This window comes from Austrofundulus limnaeus, unplaced genomic scaffold (assembly GCF_001266775.1).
Source record: "Austrofundulus limnaeus strain Quisiro unplaced genomic scaffold, Austrofundulus_limnaeus-1.0 Scaffold167, whole genome shotgun sequence".
Taxonomy (NCBI): Eukaryota; Metazoa; Chordata; class Actinopteri; order Cyprinodontiformes; family Rivulidae; genus Austrofundulus; species Austrofundulus limnaeus.
Genome location: NW_013952569.1, coordinates 152624 through 161534, shown reverse-complemented (window position 1 = coordinate 161534; position 8911 = coordinate 152624). Strand labels below are relative to the sequence as shown.

Below are 8911 nucleotides of genomic sequence, written 5' to 3'. Positions count from 1 at the left end.
ATACTTAAATGAATGACAAGCTATTTTCTTTCATTATAACTCAGAAAAGAAAAAAACACAAAAAGATATTGTTCCATTGTTTCTTTGTGTGTGTTTTAATCAACTGTTATTTGAATATAAGTTGATTACCGTATTTTTCGGACTATAAGCCGCGACATTTTTCCTGAACTTTGAACCATGCGGCTTTTAGTCCAGTGCGGCTTATGTGGATTTTTTTCTTTAGCCACCAAGGGGCTCTTATGCTCCATTTGCTTCAAACACTTGCTTCAAAAAAAGAAAAAAAAAAAAAAAAAGGGAAGAAAAAAGCGATCGCTTCCATTGCCCACTGTTGTACCAGGAAGCAGTGATTTAAAGATAGTCAATGGCCAAAAACTCATAAAAGGGGATAAAACAGACATTTTTCACGGTGGAATCTGACTGATAAAAACTTTGGAGCTTAATCCAGAACCAGTTTGTGGATAAACGTCGAGTGAATAACCGCAGACTTTTTTCCCCGCATTGCACTCTGTTCCTGTCCCTTTCAGTACATCCAGCCCCCCAGCAAACCACTCCATAGAAAAGGGCAGATGCTACAACCATGTCGAAGAATCTATTTAACAGAGTCCTGCAGACACCGAAGGACCTCAACCTCCTCACTCAGTAGGTGGAGTCAACTCTGGTCCTTCTTATACAAGACATCTGTTTGTAGTCCAGTCCAGCTTGTTGTTGAGGTGAACACCCAGGTACTTGTAAGAGCCCACTGTCTCAATGTCTTTTCCCTGGACGTTCACCGGTGCTGTGGGGGGTGACTTCCTCCTGAGGTCTATGACCATCTCCTTCATCTTGCTGGCATTGATTTGGAGATTGTTGGTCTCACACCAGCTAACAAAGTCACTGATGACCCCCCTGTATTCCTCATCATTCCCGTCTGATACACATCCAATGATGGCCGTATCATCCGAGAACTTCTGCTCCGAGTTGTACCTGAAGTCTGATGTGTACAGACTGAACAGAAAGGGTGAGAGGACCGTGCCCTGCGGTGCACCCGTGCTGCAGACTACCACATCAGACACACAGTCGCCGGAGCCTCACATACTGTGGTCTGTTGGTGAGGTAGTCGATGGTCCATGCTCTCAGCTGCCTGTCCACTCCGGCTCCCTCCAGCTTCTGTCTCAGCAGAGAAGGCTGAATAGTGTTGAAAGCAATGGAGAAGTCAAAGACCCTCACAGTGTTTCCTGCTTGCTCTAGGGGAGAGAGAGATCTATGCTGCAGGCAGATGACAACGTCCTCCACCCCGATGCCAGGCTGGTAGGCAAACTGCAGGGGGTTCAGTGCTGGGCTCACTACAGGACGAAGATGGTGCAGGATGAGCCTCTCCATAGTCTTCAAGTGAGAAGTCAGAGCCACAGGTCTGTAGTGTTGTGATCTTTGGCACTGGAACCACGCAGGAAGTCTTCCACAGATCAGGAACCCTCTCCAGACTCAGGCTCAGGTTGAAGATGTGCATGACCACCTGACAGAGCTGATCTGCACAGTCTCTGAGCAGTCTGGGACTGATTCCATCCGGTCCTGCTGCCTTCCTGATCTTTGTTGTCCTGAGCTGACTTCTCACCTGATCAGCTGTGAGGTGAATGTGAGGCTGGGTTGGAGTGGGAGGTGGGGCTGGTTCTGTTGTGGATGGGGGTGAGGAGAGTGCAGGAAGCGGAAAGTGGGGGAGCAGCATATGGTGGGGGCTAGTTGGGAGCTGGGGAGTGGGGGAGGTGGTCAACGGGCCAGAGTCAAATCCATTGAAAAACTAATTCAGGTCGTTAGCCCATCCCTGATCTGTAGGCCCTGTGGCTCCTCCAATGTGGCCAGAGATTTTATTCATCTTACTCCAGACCTCTCGGACTTTGTTTTGTTAAGAGCTGCTCTTCCATTTTCCTCCTGAAGCTTTCTTTGTTTCTCTGGATCTTGTATTTGAGATCCTTCTGCACTCTCCTCAGTTCCTCTTTGTTGCCAGATCTGTAGGCCCTCTTCATCTCGTTCAGCAGGGCCTTCAGCTCTAGGGTCACCCATGGCTTTTTGTTGGAGAAGCACCGTACCTTCTTAGTTGGCACAATGTTCTCCACACAGAAGGTCATGTAGTCGGTGATGCAGTGGGTCAGGGTGTTGATGTCCTTGCCGTGAGGCCTGCAGAGTTCCTGCCAGTCTGTATATTCAAAACAGTCTCTCAGGGCCTCACTGCAGTCCTCAGACCACAGCCTTATCACCTTCTTGGTGGGGGGTTTCTTCTTCACAATGGGGTGTAGGTGGGGTGGAGAAGGACCAGATTGTAATCTGAGTGACCGAGCAGGGGGTTGGGTGATGAGCTGTAAGCCTCCTTGGTGTTGACAAACAGCAGATCCAGAGTTTTGTTGTCTCTAGAGTGGCAGTCAACATACTGGGTGAAGTTAGGGAGAGTGGAAGAGGGGGAGGCATTAAGTCCCCGGAGATGATAATCAGGGACTGTGGGTGTGCCGTCTGTACCTGAGAGACAGTAACCGTGTTTCCATCAAGGCTTTTTGATGCGCATTTAGAAGTGTCACATTAAAAATGCGAAAAAAAGTTGGATGGAAACAGCAAAATTCGAAAAAAAAAAATCCTCAATTCGCTAAAATGTTTTTACACTCGCTTGAGGTGGTTTTTGGGTTTTTCGAAAAACACTTAATGCGCAAAAGGAGAGATGGAAACACTTTTGCTGAATAAGTTGTGACATAGTGAACATTTACCTCACGTAGCTGATCAGCTGTTCACCGATACCAGTTTCGGGTCGGCTGCAGCTGCGACTGGCAGCAGTACCCTCCTCCCGCTGTTTGCGTCTTGTCAGTAATCCTGTAATGTGAAGAAAATTGCATTTCTTTCTCTACGTCTCCAGACAGCATGTAACATCGCCAAAACTAGTTGATAACAGAATAATTACAACTTTCCTGATAGTAGCAACGCGTTTCTGATGACTTCTCTCCATTTTCCAGAGATGTGTGGACCCTGCGAGTTTAGCGACGGTTACTTCCTGTTTACTACGCACATGCGTATGACGTAATTCATTTGCTTCAAGCCAGTTGATGGAAACTCCGGCTGATTTGCATTTCTTAATTTTTTCCTTTTTGCGTAATTATTAAAATTCATTCAAAATTCGAATTAAAATTGGATGTAATTAGATGGAAAAACATTTAGTGGTGTGAAGGTCCTCATGGGCTGCCGTAGCGTCGGCCGAGGGAGGGATGTAAACAATTAGCACAATCATGAGAGAACTCACGGGCCAGGTGGTATGGCCGAGTGCTGACTGTTAGTTCAACGTCTTTGGTACAGCACTGCTCCTTCACAGTGATGTGTCCAGGGTTACACCATCTCGCATTAACGTACATCACCAGTCCGCCCCCCTTCTTTTTACCACTCTCCCTCATGCTCCAGTCTACCCTAACCCTAACCGATCTAGTGACAAAGTCGCTAAGTTGGCAACACTGGGCTGAGGGACCGCACATTTTCACGTCAAGTTTGGATTTTATAATCACAACCTTGGTGTGAAAAGTGGCGTACGCAAGTTTCTGGGCTCGTTTTGTGCGTACACAAGCTTTATAAATCTGACCCCAGGTCTTAGCTCTAATAATTTAGTCTGATGATTTATTATATCAAGGAGTAACGCTTATCCTATTAATGTTTACATTTGATCAAAAGGATATAAAGCAAATGTTTCCTTCCCATCTTTACAAAAGTTTGTTTTTCTCCTTTGTCTGAACATATAAAAGTGATAATAGATGTCAGCAATTTGTTGTAGAACTTTAATTTCATAATGTAACAAATCAAAGGGTTTTTGATTAATTATATAACACTTAGGGATGGTTCAAAATTTCAGCCATTTCACAAGCATACAAACTAAACTAGGGGTGCTGTATTCCTTTCTCTTGCTTTGTTTGCCATTACAAGCAAAAAAAAAAAAAAACTCTCAGTTGACCTGCAATGGGATGAAGTGGGCCGAGAAGAATCCACCGGACTCGAATGAGGCCACATTTATGGGCCGCAGTTGGAGGAGTCTTTGAATTTGTACAGCCTTCGGAACACAGAAGTGACACAAACAGCCGACAAATTCAGTCTTCCATGGAGTCAGCCTCCGAATTTGGACACAGCCTGTGTTAGCTGCAGAGGATGCTGGGTAGCCTTGTGGCAATCGTGTGCAATGTAATGACTGTTTATGAGTGTGGGTTGTTCTTGTTAATGTCCTGTTCAGGTTTGGTTTTGCATTTATGCTTTTATTGGCTGTAAACTGACTCCATGAGTCAGAGGTTGTTACTGGTGTGTATAACAGAACTGGAGGATGAAACCTCTAATAAAGGGTGACATCACACCAGAGGTACTTTATTGGGGTTAAACTGTTAGCACACATGCTACTATATCCATGTGTAAACATGGGGTTTGTCTCAGCTTTTCTTATAGTAAAATAGATTTAATGATAGTCAATATTTTTGTATGCTTTAGTAGGCGGGTCTCCAAAATGCTTGTGAAAATGCTAAAAAAAACAATGAGAGCTATCTTTATTTTAGACTTAAAGGAAGTTTTGCAGCTCTGGACAAACGTTTAGTGGGAGAAGGAGAAGGAATGTCTCTTTTTTTCAGGTTGCAGACAATAGTTAGTATATCTTTGACAATTATACATGCTGTTTGTTTTGGATTTAATGATCTCATGGAACAAATGAGACAATTTCTGGGAAAAGGAAGGCCATTAAAATAGTGTCTAATTTAGAATTTGTTCAAGAGAGTGATTTTATTTAACTCCAGTGTTTGCACTGAAAATACCATGAAAAGAGTAAAAGCAGACAGTAAACATGTCTGACGGTTGCTTTTTTAGCAGTTTGATAAAATAAGGGAAAAGCAGGAGTGAGCTGAACAGTAATCAGAATAAGAACAAGGTGAGTGGCTGTGGTCTGCTTTCAGATGGAAATGAAAGACGGCAACAAAAAGGGAGAACGCAGAGTTCAAACAGAACTGAGCTCATCTCTGGGTCAGGTGGTCTCTGCCTTTTCAGACCCTAGCAACCTCCCTCAGGTCACCTGAGAACCACCGTGTGTCTGAATAAATTTACTGACTGAACAATCAACATCTGATACAGAAACACACATTTTACATTTAGGCCTTTTTATGTTAGTTTAAGATTTATAACCAAAAACATCAAGTCAAGCTACGATTATCATCACCTGCTGCTACGTTCTGTGTGTTTATTAGCAGTGGTGGGCACAGCTGACCAAAATACTACTAACTCACTAAACAAGACTCTTAGCTTCGCTAACGCTAAACTCCTAAAGACGACTGTCATCTCCTTCCGACGTCAGTTCTGAGTTGAAAGTGTTTCAGTTTCAAACTTGTGAGAATTTTGGAAAAAAGAGTTTCTATTTAATTTTTTTTTGCTCTGTCACAATAACACAACAATAGTGCTCTATGTGACGTGGCATTTTGTGTACAAACAGTGTTAAAACAAATCTAATAATCTAATAATAAAACTATAAAGTACTACAAGTACAACTGACTGAATGTAAACATCGCAGAACTGCTAATAAACGTAACAGTAAAGAGTCTTACGGCATCAGGGGACGTTCCAGTTGAAAATTACAACTCGGAGTGCGTAACTACGACTTCCGAGGACAACTGGAGCGCAGCATGATACAAACCTGTTGTTAGTTTTCTGCTGTTTTTCGGGGGGTTCATTTGAAGGTGGGTGGGATCATCAGTGGCAAATCAGCCAATCCAAACCAGAGCTTTCAGAATAAAATAAATTCTTTGAGTTTGTATTTTTATAAATACCATTTGAAGTTAGTGAAACAATATATACCCTAACATAATATTTTCTCTACCATATTTATACTTTGTCCATTGTTCTATTCATTGTTTACATATTGTTAACAGTTTTTTATTTATTTTTAACGCTCTAAAGTTCAAGTTATTATTCAATACAACATGAGACAGCAGGTCAGGGATTGCATCATTTTGGACATCTTTTTCCTGAACAAGTGTAAAAAGGCTGAAGACGTGGCGGGGCATAAATTGTCATAGATCCTCCCTCTGCACTCCAACAGCTTGTATAAATATGTAAACAACAACAATGATGGCTGGATGTTGTCTTTTTTCCACCCAACAACATACATGTCAAGTTGTATGGATTGTTCTGTAATTTACACAAATTTTCCATGATTTTGCAGGCATACGGGCGTATGGAGCAATCTCACGGATATTTTCAAGTTTTACAGATTTTTTTCAAAACCTCAGTTTCAAATTTATCTAACATGTCAGAGCCTGTAGGATGATTTAAAAACAATAAATAACATCAAATAAGCATCTTCCAACCTGTTCTGCCGCTAGAAATAAGTTCTGCACTTCTTCCACTCTCCTTTCCTCCTGCTTTGCAGCAGGCACTGTCGTCTCTGCAGCGGGTGCTAGTACACATTTTTGAGGCACGTTATACAGGTAAATGTCCAAAGGGGTTGACATGTCTGCAAACAATCAGTGTTGTGTTGAGTGAAGAGTCCATGGAGGAAAAACTTTTTTTTCCTTTTGTTAGTGGTCAATTGGATCAAACACTTTAACCTCCTTTCACAACAGGCTTCAGACAAAAATCATTTTAAACTAAATAACATGCAGAAGAAAGAGTGGCTCTGCTCCAGCTCAGTGCTGTGTTTCTCCTCAACACACCCACAAATTTCTGCCCAATCACACGCTCCGAGCCGCAAGGTCCGCATCGCAGAGTTCTGACTGGGAGTAAAGCACAAGACGGCTGTCACCGGGGGATAGCAGCGGGAGAGCAGACGATTTGTCACTCAGCAGGGGGAACAAGATGTGTGCCTTGAAGTATAAAGCAAGCTTTAATCTGAAGTTTAGATGCCAAAGATGCTACAAGGTGCCAGCCTGACACAGAGCCCTCACATCTGGCTGTTTATGAGAGCAGACAGTTTTTATTTAATTTGGGATAAATGGCATAAAAACAGAAGTTTTATATTTGTGAATTTTTTTCAATGGACCTAAAATTAGTGTGAGGCTAATTGGTCCGTGAACGGTTTCCAAAGTTAGCAAAATGGCTAATAACCAAATGAAAGCTAGTTCTGTTATAAGTGGATTAGCGGAGCTGTGCCAATCACTGTCTGTTAGCAAAAGATCTCATGAACCACAGGACAGATTTTAAAGAAACTCTCAGAATATAACATCTGGAGCCCTACAACAAATTAAAGGGACAACCAAATTTTAGATGACCAGTAATGCCAACTGGCCTCATAGAATACACAAAAATTGACAGATAAGGAGCTAAAGTTTGGTATGGTAGTAACACTTACTCAGCTTTACACATTTCAGCTCTGTTTTTAATGAAACCATCAAGAAATCACCACTAATGAACATTCTACACAAGATTCACTTTTGGAGTCAACTCATTTCAAAAATACCCACAACATTAATTAAACTCAACACAACACAAAATGATTATAATCCAGTCAAGCTTTACAGATCACAAGCTTAAATCTAATGCAGCAGCGTCAGATTGCAAAACTTATTTAAAAAGTTTGCCCAAAAACAACATTATCTCAAAAGGAGGCGGGCGATGTGCCTTCCTTCGAGGAATGCCAGGCCTGTCATTTTTAAATGTTTGCTAAGAACAAAATGTTTCAGACATAAAAGTGATTTTGGATCCAGCTGCTTCATAGAAATATACATGATTAGCTTGTTTGTTTGTTTCTTTTTGCTTTTGGTCCTAGACAGAAGTGTTTCAGACACTAAAAGTGTCTTGGTTTATTTAATAGTCTTTTCACTTTGTTGTGGGAATGCCACACTCACACACACACCCACAATCTGGTACAGCTATCTTTATGTGGACCTGGCATTGACTTTCATTATTTTCTACAGCGTAACCCTGACCACAAACCCTAAGGCTAACCACACAGGTACCTACCTGACCCTAAAACGAACCTAAACTCAATTCACACCTTAGTCCTAAACTTAACCCCTGACCCACAATTGACGTTTCCCCTTGATGGGGCTAGACTTAGGTCCCCATAAGTACCAGTTCAGGTCCCCATACATAACATTAAGTCCCCACAAGTAGGTGTGTATGCCAAAAAAAAAAAACTGTCCCACATCGTCGTAGAGAATACCAGTCCACACATACACACAATTTTCCGTCTACTGGAACATATGTAAGTCATTAAAAGTTTTTTATAGAACTGAACCAACATGGTTACTGTCTGAGCTGAGCTCCTTCATGGAAAGATGGTTTTCTCCTCTTTAATAGTTGTTTTGTAAAAAAAAAAAAAAGTTGACCATAAACTCCTGGGTTTAATATCTGTGGAACAACAAGCAGAGAACTGATGGGTCTTACCTCAGTTTCTTTGTCTCTTGAAGTTAAAATCTTTCCAGAGTTCTGCTCAGATGGAAAAATGAAAGTGTTTTCTTTTCACCATCACTCAGATGTTTTATTTCCTGAGTAAAAGCAGGGATGTCTCCTCTGTTCTTCAGCTCGACACAAAGTAAACATCAGTCTGGTAGCAGAGAGGCTCAGCTGCTTCCACACCAGATTCTTTTTTACACATTTTTTTTCTCCCCACATAGATTAAACAAGGTGGGCTTTCAGCTCCAAAGGAACAACTCCATTGGATGGCTGCTTAGCAGCGACGTCACCCGACCGAGCTGTGATTGGCCGGTTGAAATGTCCGTCTCTGGAGTCCACGTGTGCACTTTCACTCCGCCCGCTCCAGGCTCGGTCCAGTCGGTCCGTTCTCACAGGAAACCGTTACTCTCCGTCAGGAAGACACGAGCTCCTGCACGTACACCGCAGCTGTGCGAGCCTCTCTGAATTAAGGCATCCCTGAATCTGTATGACTTTAGCTACTCAAAATAACCTCCTCAAGTTCTGCTGAAGAAACAGTGGCAGTAAATAATAA

At 42.4% G+C, this 8911-nt stretch overlaps 1 protein-coding gene across 2 annotated transcripts in view; it reads right to left on the bottom strand.

Annotated features, from left to right (window-relative positions):
- The window catches only part of tmem45a (transmembrane protein 45a), a 52016-nt gene extending 43465 nt beyond the window's left edge, over positions 1-8551 (bottom strand). Inside the window, exons 1-2 of one of the 2 annotated variants that reach the window (XM_014017392.1) lie at positions 8350-8551; positions 2730-2832 (exon numbers count right to left, since the gene is read on the bottom strand). The gene's annotated coding sequence lies outside the window, so the exon portion shown is untranslated. The remainder of the gene's footprint in view (positions 1-2729; positions 2833-8349) is intronic. The other variant, XM_014017393.1, reaches the window with a different exon arrangement.
- Between the last annotated feature and the right edge of the window lie 360 nt (positions 8552-8911).